We start from the raw sequence: 14746 nt of genomic DNA on the forward strand, positions 1-14746 counted from the left end.
TATAAACCTCAAAAGTCAACCTTAAAAGTCAAATTTAAAAAATCAAACTCAAAAGTCAAACTTGAAAAGTCAAACCAAAAAGCTAAATTTGAAAATTTAAAACTTAAACGAAAAAGTCAAAGTTTAAAGTCATAGGTCAAACTTTAAAAGTCAAAATCAAAATTTTAAGTAAAAAGTCAAAAATAAAAATTAAAAATTTAAAAACTAAAATTTTTGGTTGAAAAAAGAATTTAAAATTAAAGGAAAATCAATTTTGGGCTGAAAATGACAAAAATGCGAAAGTTGGAAGCGGTAGGGAATGGTTATGTGTAAATTTTCAAAGTGAATGCACAAAGGGTTGGCTAGCCGTGATGGTTAGGCGCTTGGGTTGCTGATCCGGAAGTCGTAGGTTCGAACATCGGCTCCCTCAAAGCGCGTCTTATTTTTTTTTTTTGATGCGATGCGATGCGAGGACGTGCGAGGCTGCTGATCGAGAAGGCGTGCGAAGCTACTGATATGATGCGAGGCTTGCTGCTACTGAGAAGTGTATAAAGTTTAAGCAATCAAATGGTTTAACAAGATCCCTTGTAGCTCAACTGGATAAGGCGTGTGGTTTGAAGAGTTGGAGGTCTCAAGTTCGAACCTCGTCATCTCTAAATCCCCTATCTTTTTATACTAAAGAGCTACTGAATGTTTACGGCTGTAAACTCCGGACTGTAAACTCTTCAAAGACCTTAAACTCTTTAGAAATCGTTGTTCTTGACGAAAAACAACGTTTTTTCACCATTTTTGCTCCAAAACTCGATCAAAAACTCGTTTTTACGAAAAACGCGAAGAACAAACCCCCCTTATTTTTGCGAGATCTATCTAAAAACGCAAAAATCTCTTCAAAATAAGATCAAATAAGCTCCAGATATGAAAAAATGATTGATACAACCAACCTCTGATACCAATTGTAAGTCCCTAATCTGCCCATGTATCAATCAGATCCGTTTGATGGTGCGGAAACCCAATCAAACATATGATGTCAGATCAAGTAGAAGAGAAGGAGAAGAAGAATAATATGAATCTTCAATGTATTGAATAGATTGGAATGATGCTCCTTTACATGAGATTCACACACAACACATACGCTCCCGTTTCTCTCTTCTGTCGTTTATCAATCTCTACTCCTCACCCTAACACCTATATTTATACTTGGAGAACATGGGCCAGATAACATGGGCCGTAAATGGGTTTACAGCCGTAAACTCAACGGTAAACATTACCGTAAATTCCAAAAATATTACAAAAACATACAATTGTCCAGAAAAGCAAAGTATAAACCATATTTTGACCCAACATTTAACTCGTTTGTTTCCAAGATTGAACCGAAAACCATAAATGCTGCACTTGATCATTGAGATTGGGTCCAGGCAATGCAAGATGAGCTTCATGTGTTTGAACGGAACCGAGTTTGGAGGCTGATACCCACACCAAAGGATGCGTCTGTGGTTGGCTTGAAGTGGGTCTTCAGAAATAAGTTGGATAAAGAAGGGAATGTCATTCGCAACAAGGCTCGATTGGTGGTGAAAGGATATTGTTAAGAAGAAGGGATAGATTATGAGGAAACCTTCGCTCCAGTAGCTAGGTTGGAATCAGTAAGGATCTTCTTGGCATATGCTGCTCATAAAAACTTCGAAGTCTTCCAAATGGATGTCAAATGTGCCTTCTTGAATGGAGAATTAGAAGAAACAGTTTATGTTGAGCAACCGCCTGAGTTTGTGAACGAGAAATTCCCTAATCATTGCTATGTACTGGATAAAGTAGTCTATGGATTAAAGCAAGCACCGAGAGCCTGGTATGAAACCTTAACTCATTTTCTAAAAATGTCAAAAATTTAAGCAAGGTTCGGTTGACCCTACCTTCTTCTGAAAGAAAGAATGCGAACATCTAATGATCGTTCAAATTTATGTTGATGATATCATCTTCGGCTCTACGAATCCTAGCTTGACAGCTGAATTCAGAAAGTTGATGGAGACTAAATTTGAAATGAGCGCAATGGGTCCAATTAACTTTTTTCTTGGTTTAAACATTAGACAAGGAATAGAAGGTATATTCATCAACCAGGAGGCTTATCCAAAGACCTTACTGACGAAATTCGGTATGAATGGCGACTGAAAAGTGAAGGTTCCAATGGCATTTGGCACTAAATTAACACCATCTATGGATAAACCTGCTGTTGAGATAACACAATATCGTCAAATGATAGGGTCACTTATGTATTTAACGACTAGTAGACCGGACATTATGTTTTCTGTGTGTTATTGTGCTAGGTTTCAAGCTAATCCAAGAGAACCTTAAATGGTTGTTGTGAAGAACATATTCCGCTACCAAAAGCGAACCTCATCTCTCGGTCTCTGGTATCTTGCAAGAACTGGATTCTTCATTCAATCTTATTCTGATGCTGATATTGGAGGATGTGGACTGGACAGAAAGAGCACCACAGGTGGATGCCAATTTCTTGATGTAATACTTGTTAGCTGGCAGTCCAAGAAGAAAACTTGCGTATCATTGTCTACAGCCGAAGCAGAGTATATTGCTGCAGCCTCTTGCACTTCTCAAGTAATCTGGATTCAAAGTCAACTGAGAGATTATGGGCTAAGCATGAAGAAGATACCTCTCTATTGTGACTCAGAAAGTGCAATAAGGATTTGTCACAATTTGGTACAACACTCAAAGACTAAGCACATTGCACTTAGATATCACTTCATTAAGGATCATGTAGAAGATAGGAACGTAGAAGTACATTTTGTTCGATCTACTGATCAATTGGCCGACATATTCACTAAGGCATTACCTGAAGCACTCTTTAACAAAATTTTGCAAGGCTTGGGTATGATGGAAGCAGAGTCAGTACCAAATCCTCAATCCTCTGACTAAAAATTAGACAAGCGAAATGGGGTGAACGCTCGGTCTATTTCGGCTTCTTAAATTTTGGGAACCGAAATGAACCGACCCTTCGGTCTATTTCGACTCCTTAAATTTCGGGAACCGAAATGAACCGACCGCTCGGTCTATTTCTCTTCACTCAAATGAGATAAGGTTTCGGTTGTAAACTGTTTACGTTTCTTTTCTCGTCTTTAATTTACTCTATGGTTATTCAAAATTTTGTTTTTTTGTTTTTATTCTTTTTCAGAAAACCTTCAAAAATTCAAAAATATTTTCTTTTTCTGTTTTTTTTTTCGGAATAATCAGTCTCTCGAAAATATTTTTTGTTTTGTTTGTGTGGTATATTTGTTTCTTTTTGCCTCTATTCAGTCACAAGGATACAAGTATAACAAAAGTTGGAGCTGGGACAGGTATGATGCTTATTTTATGAACTAGTTAAGGGTCCCTAGAAGCATGCTGCTTCATGTTGACCCAAGCCTCTACGACCTAGAGCAAGGCCTTAGTGATTCGATCAATACCTATCGTTTCTTCCCAATCAGGATATTTTGATTTACTCGGTCTAGAGCTACCTTACTCTTCTCACATGATTTAAGAGTTTCTCTACTTTGTGCTGTTTTATAGCAGAAGGTACTTTCGTTTCTTTCACCATCCTCAAACCATTCTCCATATAATCTCGGTTCACAATTGTAACCCTTGAGACTCTCGGTTCATAGCACTGAGGTTTATGGTTACACAAAATTTGTGTTTATGATCTTAGATACGTATACCACGTGCTGAGTGAAACCCAAAATTCAGCATCCATAATGAATTAACGGTGAATTGCTATATTCAAGATCTTACTTGTTACCTAATGAAATCTCTTTTCTTTGCGAGGTCTTTTATGAATTTGTCTAAAACCAAGACTATTCTACCCATAAAGATCCAATTTTTTTTTTGAGATTTCTATACACTTTTTGGTCATCACAAAATATAACATGCCTACTTGTTCAACAGACCACATCGGTCTCACAAGTACTTCTTCCAACACTCGGTTTTATTTTGAGTATCGATGTTCGGTTGAAGATAAGCCTATGTCATGAAAAGAAGCCTTTCAATGTTTATTTACAAACACTTGGTCGTATTCTTGGGAATCCACACAAGCACTTCAAGTGATTCTTGACTTCGAAGGAAGTGATTCTTGCCCGCAATCCCCTGTTTTTATCACTCACATCCCATACACATTTGCTTTATTACTTTATCGGTTGTCACTCTAATGCACAAATTTTTTTAATTTTCCCACATTCTGTTGATGGTATATTTGAGTTTATTTGTCCTCTAGTGAATCAAGGGCAATTCAGGTTCGGATGGCGTGTTCTATTTCAAATGCAGATTGTCGAAATCTTTTTGGGCGCGTGAATTTGAACGGTCACTATACGCACGCGTGCTGCCGCATACCTAGGAACCCCAACCTGTCAAATCCCGCTTTTCCAGGCTATAGTTTAGCGATAACGTCATAATCGTCATGATTTTCTCTCTCCTGGAAACGGTATATAAAGGGTTTGCACGATTCCTTATCTTCTACTAGTATCAAGATTTCTAAACTGTAACGGCGATTTCAACTGTTCATCTTCTTCCCTTGTTCAACAATGGCGAATTCTTCTTCTGCACAAGATCAGATTACTTTATCAGCCTTTCTTACTATCAAGCCAAATCAGAATATGATTATAGAACTTAATCCGTTTCTATGATTCTTACATGTTACAAGTTGTTGAATGCTTAAAGTACTCTCCACTGGTTATTGCGCTAACCCAGTTCGAGGCTGTTCCGATGTCTTTATTGTATCAAGTTTATTCTTCTGCATCATATGAAAAGAACAAGGAACAAATATATTTTCAAATCCACTCCAAGAAGGCCTCTATTTCAAAAGTGAGGTTTTGTTCCTTACTTCCTCTCGCCGTGGATTCTTCTACGATTTCTCCGGACTTTATCACAACAGCACAAATCTTCTCAATGCTGTACGAAATGGGCTATACAGATGTGCTGACAACCATTGCCAAAGCCACGAAGTCGTGTCTGCCATCTCAGTGGAACGGTCTTCTCACTCTTCTAATCAAAGGCTTGGCGGAAAGAAGTGCTGGATCAGATGGCACAAGTAAAGGTTTGCAGACCATTCTCTATGGTCTGTATAATGGTATAAACCTGGACTATGGGTCTATCATATGGTCTCAGGTTGTGCAGAGCCTAAACACTTCCACTCGTCAGTCCAAAATTTCATGTGGAATGTTTTGGACTCTCATTACCTGAAGGGGAATTGACACTCTGGAAGTTCCAATGATGAAGGATGCTCTCATCGCGTCCATGGAAATTTTTCACACCAAGAAGATCATCATCTCGGACCCCACAAAGTTTCTTCATTATGGTTCCATTCTGGAGACCATGTACAGGGGTGTTATAGCCAAGAGTAAGGTGATGACTGATTATAGACAACTTCCACCCAAGGAGCCGAGAGTTCTTACTCCTGAATAGAAGGTTGCCTTAGAAGCTGTTGACAAGCCCAACAACAGAGGAAAACAAGTGACTACAAAGAAGGAAACAACCGAGGAGGAATAATCTAAGCCCTCCAAATCAACAAAGAGAAAGTCAGAATCGGAGTCCTCCTCAAAGCCAAAGAAAATTAAGAAAATGGCGAAGAGATCAAAACAATACATTACTCCAAGTCCAGATCATCCTGAAAATGATGAAGAAGACGACGTTCCTCCAGAATCTCCATGAGGTAATACTCCTCCTAGATCACCTCCACAAACTGAATCTCCACCTCATAAAATTCCAACCCCACCTCCATCACCGAAACAAACACCTCCACAGCTGACACCAAAGTCCCAGTTTCGGTTGTTCCCACTTCCACAACAGAAACCTCTTTACCACCACCACCACCAGTTTCTTCTGTTTCCATTCCTCCAACAACCTTATCAATTCCAATCATTACCCAAACCACCACTACTACACTTCCGGAACAAACAACAAGGGTCAATGTATCTGATATGGGGGCACCTACTGAAACCGAAACCCTAGTCATCACTAAGGTGTTGTTTGTTTTTTCGAAGCGAAAATTCATGAAGTCTGCGGATCACCTCTGCAATCCTCTGTAGCAGAAAAGGTAGAACAAATGGCTGCAACCTATAATAAGAAGCATGTTTGTTTTTTAACATCTGCAGACTGTTGCAGTAAACTGAAATTTAAATAAACTAATTTTATAAATTGAAAATAGTTATCAACATCGAAATTTAATAATTCTAGTTTTAAAACATTGAAATAATAATAAAAAGAACATGTAAAAAAACAAAAATATAATTTTTTTTAAAAAAAAAACTTAAAAAAATGTAAAAGAAGCTAATAGTTTTATTCTAGAAAAAAAAACTAATTTTAAAAAAAATTAAAAAAGAAAATAATAAAAAATTAAGAAAGTATTGCAAACGATGTCTACAAAGTTCGTAAAAAATTACACACGTTAAAAAGATGCAACTGAAATTGAAAATATTATTAATAAAACGGTAAAAAAAAATTAAAAAAAAATCATGGAAATTATAAAAATAAATTGTATCACATCCGTAAATAAAAATTTAAGAAAATCAAAGTTTAAAAAAAAGTTATACAAAAATTCTTAAAAATACACTTAAAATAATGAAAGTTGAAGAGGTTAGAAGAGCCAAGTCAAGTGATGCGCCACGCAGCACACGCACAGAGGTTTTGTAGTTTGAAGCCTTCCAAAAAACAAACTGCTGCGAGAGGTAAAGTGCTGCACGTGTGCTTCGCCGCGCAGCAATAAGTGGTTTGAAGAGGTTTTTATAGAAAAACAAACAACACCTAAGCCTATATCTCCAACCCACTCAACCGAGTCAAGTGCTACTCTAGGAGGCGACAATGATGAGTATGACTCTACATACTTTAGTCCCTATCGGCTTCATTCTGATGAAAAGACACTGATGCTCTTATCAACCGCCAACATTTATAGAGCATTCATGAGAAGTTGGATAAGCTGCTTGCCAATAATAACGCTTATGGATGGGTTGTTCTCAAAGCTTTTGTGGAGACTACTATAGAGAAATATACACAAGCTATGGATAAATCAACCGATGCCATCAAGGAATCAACTTCAACTTGCAAGAAAGCATCTGCTGATGTTGCTGAAGTTATTCGCACCACACAGATATTTTTAGATTCTTTAAAAGGGCATGCTGATACGAATGCTACCAAAATTCGTGAATCGGTTGAATCTATTTCACAGTCTTTAAAGGAAGAACAACAGAAGTTTGATGATGTTCGTTCCTCCATCAAGGCTGACAACGCTTCTCTGATAGGTTCAATATCTTCTCGAATGGACTCACTGCATACAGACATTGCCAAAGAGAGTGCTTTGAAGGAAGAGATAGCTCGTCAAGCCTCTACAATTGCAGTTCAGTAAGTCCAACTTGCTCAATCAGTGAAGGAAATTTCCTTGTTAAAAACAGAGAGAGCTGTCTTCCGTAGCTGTGCAAACGATGTCAAGGACATGTTGACCAATGTCCTTGGTGCTCATGATCTGATTCTCACTCTCACCATTCGCAATCATCTAACTAGCAAACTGCTCCCTGCTCTTGCCATGCTTCATGAAATGAAAGGTGTTTCAGAGCCTTTCGTTACTCCAAAACAAGGGGGAAAGGGACCAAAGAAAGTGATTGTAACAAAAGAACTGAAGGTTAATGTAGCTTTAGGTTCTGGTCCAACTGAAAAGCTGAAACATATTGTCAATGACAGTGATAGTGATGTTGAAGAAACTATTGCTGATGCCCTTAAACGAAAGAAGATAGATAAAGAATTAGATGAAAATATAAAAATCACAAAGGAGGCTGAGGAAACAGAGAGACAAAATAAAGAAGAAGAAGATATCTTGCAGTGTAAGAAGGCTCTGTTTCCTGAATAGACAAGAGATGTGTTGATCAGTCAAGCAATTGAATCACCGAGTGTCTATTGGTTAGAACCGATTGCCCCTTTTGACTGCGACAATTCCAAGGATTCACAGTTTGATATGCCAATTACAAGGAAGACATTTACATTTCATTGTTTTGACTCAACTTTTGAGGTTCCTTTTCCAAATCCAAAGGTTGACCGAGAGCTCATCGACTTTTACTTAAAGTACGGCCAACCTCAATACCTGACATGGAGTGCGCAGAAAATTACAACTGTCAAGGTATTGAAACTGACTCCCACTGGCAAATCTATGAATGTGCATTTCAAGATCACACGAGGGTCTACAAACTCTGTCTCGATGATATCTTTAGCAGATCTTCCCAATCTTAATCCACATGATTGGATTTTGCTATACAATATTCTGCTCACTAATTCAAAGGAGTATGAGCCGATTCTGGAGCACTTAAAAAGAATGTTGGCCACCTACATCTATGAAGTTGCAACAATGGATAAGGAGATAGCAAAAGTGATTAATAAGAAGCCGAAGGTCAAGACTACTCAAAAGCCAGGGATGTGAACAAGATGAAGATAGGGAAAATTGATTCAACACATCTGATTGTGATGTTTACGAACGGTGAAGCTCACAGGTTCTTGTTTGCTTTGGTAGATAAACATCTGTTTTCTACTGATTGCTTGGAGCACATTATCAACTTGATACATCGGTGCAAGCAGAACTTGGATGCTGATAAGAAAATTTTTACTGATATGCTTCGGTGGTACATTACCTTTCGGTACCATCTATTAGCTATCATTCCGAGAGTGTTCAAGATGGTGAAGAAGCCTTCGGTTGCTAAACAGAGTTGAAGTCTCGGACCCAAAGACGCAAAGGTGGAGATTGTTGGGGCTTATTGTGTTGCGTCTAAGGGCTTTTTGTATATATACGGATTGGGCCTGTCCATCCGTGATTATCTCTTAGGGTTAGACTATATACATGCATGCATGTATGCATTATTGTGAGATGTCTTTTTAATTACGCTTGAGTTTTGTAACCCTAAAACACCTCTACAGTCGAAGTTCTTAATCGAGCTCTTCTGAGGCGTTGAAGCATTAATCATTCAACATATTCAATCCATATTCGTGTTTATTTTTATGTAATCATTTGTTTGCATGCTTAGAATCAATCGATCCTGATAGAACTACGTTCTAACAACCCTATTAATAACTTTATGAACTTAGGGCTCAAAAGAGGTACAGATCCGAAGTTTCAACTTCAGATCTAGCTCCCATACCATAATCCCTTCATGAATAACTAAAGAAAGCCCTAAAATTCACATATGAAAGATTCTAGAAGAAAAGAGGTCAAGGTAACAGCTTGTTACCTCCAAAACGTGCCCAAACTGAAGTAGACTCTGGATCCACACGAAATCCTTGATGCTAGCCTCTTGATCTACAAGTTTCATTCACAAATATCACTTGCTAAAGCACCAAAACACTCTCCAAGCTCACACTGACGAAAGTTAGGGTTTCTGGATCTCAAGGCGTGATAGAGGACAGTGGGAGGCGCTAATGGTCCAATATATAAGGTGCAAAAGCCTTGAAATTTAGGGTTTCCTCTGCCAGCTCCTACTCATCGAGTCCCCCATGCTGACTCGTCGAGTCACTCATTAAATGACGTCTCCTGACCCGCTTCTACTCAACGAGTCACAACGTCCACTCGTCGAGTAGGCCTTAGAACATGAAATCTAATGGAATAATAATGATACCTATTGGGTCTAAATGTGTTGCGTCATTGGGCTCGATCCTTAGCCCAGTTTTGTTACTCGGTTTGGGCCTGTCCAACCGTTATTGTGTTATTAGGGTTTAGTATTTAAGATGCATGCATGCATTCTTAGTAGACAATGCTTTAACTATTATTTGGATTACTGTACTAAAAACCCTAGCTTGCCTCTATAGTGGAAATTCTTGATGGAGCTCTGCTGAGGCGTGAGTACTTTTGAATCATTAAGCATTATTTGATTCCATCTTGCTTTATATGTGTTTGTTTTGTTTGTTTTACTGATTAACCTATTGAAGATCTAATCAATCTAAGAGTTTCTTAACTCTTCAATTGGTATCAGAGCAGGAGACTATGTAATCCATACACATCTCTTTTGTTGAAGAAGATCTTAGGGTTTTTCTGCTTTGATTGATTTTGTTGGAGCCTTCATTCTCTATTGACGTAGTTCTTTAAATCAACCTTACCCTAACGTTATTTACAAGTCTGATCTTAAATAGGTTTTTATACAAACATCGTCATGTCCATGGGTGATACCCAGCCAAACCCAATCAATATCTCCAATAGCATAGGATCGATGACGAGAATTCCCATACTGTACACTCAAGATTATGAGGTCTGGACGTATCACTTTGAAGACTACGTGATTGGTTTAGAAGATAATGGATACTTGATCTGGGAGGCGATAACAGTTGGTGTATTCACTCATTCAAGCACTTCAAGAATTTTCAAAACTCAAAAGGAGTATAATCAACTCATTAATGATGTGAAAGACATTCCCCAAGATGAGAAAGAGAAGTTTCAGTGCAACATCAAAGCTTTAAGGATGATTAGGTTTGCTTTATAGTCGGACACGTTTCGATTGGTGAGTTCATGCACAACAACGAAGGAGATATGGGACAAGTTGAAGGAACTGTATTCTACAGATGAAGATCTTGAGCATTCCATCCAAACGTTATTGCTCTCAGAATTTGGTGACTTCAAGCAGAAGCCTAAAGAGAAGCTCATTCAAGATTTCGATCGCTTTAATCATCTCCTTATTAAGATGATATAGCATGGGATAGAAAGGAAAGTCATTGAACAAAAGGTCACATTTATGAATGGCCTTAGACCTGAATCGATGGCTGTAGTGTCGACTGTGAAGGCACGCAAACAATTCAAGGATTATTCTCTTGCAAAGCCAGTGGGAATATTAAAGTCACATGAGAGTTCAGTGACTAAAGAAACGAACGTGGTTTCTAGCATGGGGTCATTAGCTCTAATCTCCAAGGGAAAGAATGTTGCTGAAGATGAAGAAGATTTAGATCTTTCTGAATATGATCTAACAAGTGAAGATTTTGCTTTAATGGTGTCAAATCGCAAGAAGTTCATCAAAAGAAGATTCCCAGTCAATAAGAACCGAAACTGGCAGGGAAGCTATAATGTTAAAAAGGTGAAGGAGGAACTGAAGAGTGTCTCTAAAACCGAAGAACCAAAGAAGGAAGCTAAACTTGGTGGTGACTCAGGTTTTAATTGTCACTACTATGGAGGCAAAAACCACTTTTCCAAAGATTGTATGTTGAGAAAGGAGTCTAAAAAGAATGACGAAGATGACGAGGAAGCGAATCTCATATGACGGTTGGAGGAAATCAGGATAAAGAAAGCTGGAACTAATAACACTATGAATGCTCTAATTGTGTAGGGAAATACTATTGATGATGAATTTAGCAGTGTTTAAGTTTGGTCAACTGATTCTGAAGATGAAGAAGTGAGAAAGCCCAATCATGGCAGGGATTTATTGGTACAATAAGAGAATGTTGCTGGAAAGTGTATGATGGTGACCTCTGAGGTATCACAAATGAGAGGTTATACTACTGATAGGGGACTAGACGAAGCAAAAGAGCGTGAAGACAGGTGTTTTGCATCGAAACCTGTGAGTGTGCAGATCAACGAATGTGATGAGTTGATCAAGAAGGTACAATCTATTCTTGTTTCTTTAAATATCCCCATCACAAACTATGAAAAGGAACAATTTTAAGGTTTACTCCTAAGGCCATTTCATACTCATTACACACACATGCAACAACAACTTCACATAGATAGGGTAACAATTTTAAGATTCAAGTCAAATGGAAACCCTAACCCCTAAATTTAGCAAATAAGTCAATAATAATCAATGTAAAGAAGATTAAACTACCTAGTTTGGAAGATTACGTATGCAAAAGATGAATAAATAAAGAAATCAACCGCAATCGCGAAGGGGGGGGGGAGAAGAAACACGTTCAATTCGTGGGGAGTAAGAAAGGAATTAGATCAATTGGATTCTATCTTAAATCTGTGGTGTCGAGTGTTTTAGGATTCACGTCGTGAATCTTTAAGGGTTCACGTCGTGAATTCAATGTGGGCTGTAAAATTGGGCCATTCAATAATACAAAACTATAACATGGAGTGGGCTGGACTAATAATGTGCTAAGGAGTATATTGTCCGTTCAACCTGGACTCACGTCGTGAATACTGTCTGATCATGAAATTAATTATAAAATCCAAATTTGTCTATCATTATCAATTAATTTTTAGGTACCCCACACTTAGTGTTATATTGTGCATAAAGTGATTCGGATGACATGATCGATTTCCTAAAAGCTAAAAATGCAAAAAGAAACAGAAAGAAAATGCAAACCAAACCCGGGTTGCCTCTCGAGAAGCGCTTCTTTTTGAGGAGTCGTTAGCTGGACTCCATGCCTCCTACATTGAATCTTCAGATGAGTCCACCATCAGGATCTTTTGCTCCTTGAAACGCCTCTTATAAGCTTGCACTTGACGAATATATGCCTTTTTAGACTTCTCCTTTTTAGCCTTGACTTCGTTTCCATCGAGCTTACGTTTGATCCCTTGAGTCTTCAATTTTTCATCATTTTTAAGCTTTATAATATCCTCCTCCTCCTTCACCACTGAGCTAGTCACCTTTGATGTAACCAACTTTTTATTACTAGACATGTCATCACTTTCCTTACTTACCCAAGATGTTTGTTTTGTATAAGTAATGACTTCAACGAAAAATGGAATGGATGCCCTTGGTTTAGTGCGGTTGACTTGATCAATTGTCTTGATTTCTTCTTTCATAAGCTTTTCTAATTCTTCAAGTTCATTGTCTTCATCAATATTGAACACTTCACCTTTAACATCATATCCTTGAAACCCATCTTCCATTCCAAAAATTTCCTTATCATCTCCAACTCTCAAGGTGAGCTTAGATTCACGTATATCAACTAAAGCCCCAACAGTGTTTAGTAAAGGGCTGCCAAGAATAATCGGAACATCAGGATCTCCTTTCATGTCCAACATAACAAAATCTATTGGAAAAACGAATTTCTCAATTTTTACAAGAATATCTTCCACAATGCCCCGAGGTTGTGTCATTGAACGGTTTGCCATGTGAATAGTCATCTTTGTAGCCTTCAACTTCGGAATATTCAGCTTCCGATAAAATGAAAAAGGCATCAAATTTATGCTAGCCCCAGAATCGGCTAAAGCATAAATCTTCAAATTATTCCCGAACTCACATGGATGAGTAAGGCGTCCAGGATCTCCCATCTTCTTAGGCAACTCTCTTAATACATCTTTTGATCTTTGCTCACTTAGAATCACCTTAGAATTCTTCTTTAGTTGCTGACGAGTGTCTATTAAGTCTTAGAGGAAGTTTGCGTATTCTAGAATTTTGAAGCGAATCAATGAAAGGAGTATTAATAGGAATACCCTTTATTTGTTGAATAAACTCCAGATGTTCCCTTTCTAGTGGGCTAAGATGTGCTCGAGACGGAATGGCAAAGGCGGTTTATAAGTTGGACCAGATACAATTTTTTTTCTGTGCAGACCGATCCCACGTATCGAGCTCACGACGTGAATTTGGCATTTCTGCAGCTTCTTCGTTTTTTAGATTGGACTTCTCTGGCTTCGGTTCAGATGGCCTTGTCTCCACTTCTAGTGCTTCTAGGAATTCAAAAATCGCCTCTTCTTTAGTACCAATGGCCATGACGTGAGATTGAACTTGCTTTTCGGGAGATTATGAAGACAATTTGTTATTAACCAAAGTAGTAAGATGACCAACTTGGACTTCTAAACTTTGAATTGATGCTTGATGATTTCTTAATGAAGCTTGCTGGTCAATCATCATTTTGAGTTGTTCCTTCATCATATTCATGTGTTCTTTTAGCACTACATTGGTATCTTCGTGCCTTTTCTCGGATGCTTCCATGAATCGGGTCAACATGGTTTCTAAATCCACTTTCTTCTCGGTTGGTGGCTGCTCTTTTTGGTAGAAGCCTCGACCAGTTTGCTTATATTTCTCTTCCTTTTGCTTCTTGTATTCTTCATATGGCAGCCACTCTTTCTTCGGTTTTCTCCAGTCTTCATCGTATTTATCTCCACTTGAATAGCAAACTTGAGCTGTCTTGTTCCCATATTCATCCATGTTGCGATCTTTTGTCAAATGTGGGCCACTATATCTCTTGCAACCAACACGAATTGCATGAATTGATTAGTCCATTTGGGTCAATCTCCTATCCATAGTGATAAGCATTGCCATCATGGTAGCCATTTAGTCAGAATGTGCACCCCCCAACTCCGTCACACTTTCATTTCTTGGATTATGATATTCATGAGAGTGCTTCGCAAATTCTTCAACCAATTCCTTGACCTCGCCCAGTTTTTTCTTCATAAACAGTCCTTGAGAATCGAAGATTTGTCTTGTCATTACATTGACCCTGTCATAGAATATGAACACTTCTTGTTGAATGTTTAGGTCATGTTGAGGACAATTCCTTAACAACCCTTTATTACACTCCCATGCTTCATAAAGTGACTCCCGCGGGTTTTTCTCAAAATTAGCTATTGCCTTCTTGAGTTTAGCTATCTTGGATGGTGGACAGAATTGGTTTAGAATCTGCTCACGCATTTGAGCCCGAGTAGTGATTGTACCTGGTGGAAGTGCTTTTAATCAGTCCTTTGCAGCTTCTTTAAAGGTAACGGGAAGCATCCTTAGCAAGACGGTATCTATGTTAACATTCGGGGCATTGAAGTAATCAACAATGTCGTTCACTTCATCTAAATGCTTGAACGCACCCTCATGATCTTTTCCATAGAATGGGATATCCTTTA

At 38.2% G+C, this 14746-nt stretch overlaps 1 non-coding gene across 1 annotated transcript; it reads left to right on the top strand.

Moving 5' to 3' along the window:
• The first annotated feature begins 14388 nt into the window (after positions 1-14388).
• LOC111882815 (small nucleolar RNA R71) lies at positions 14389-14495 on the top strand. The gene has a single exon (XR_002847242.1). It is a non-coding gene; the product is annotated as a small nucleolar RNA R71 (small nucleolar RNA).
• Positions 14496-14746: the final 251 nt, after the last annotated feature.

This window comes from Lactuca sativa, chromosome 5 (genome assembly GCF_002870075.4).
Source record: "Lactuca sativa cultivar Salinas chromosome 5, Lsat_Salinas_v11, whole genome shotgun sequence".
Taxonomy (NCBI): Eukaryota; Viridiplantae; Streptophyta; class Magnoliopsida; order Asterales; family Asteraceae; genus Lactuca; species Lactuca sativa.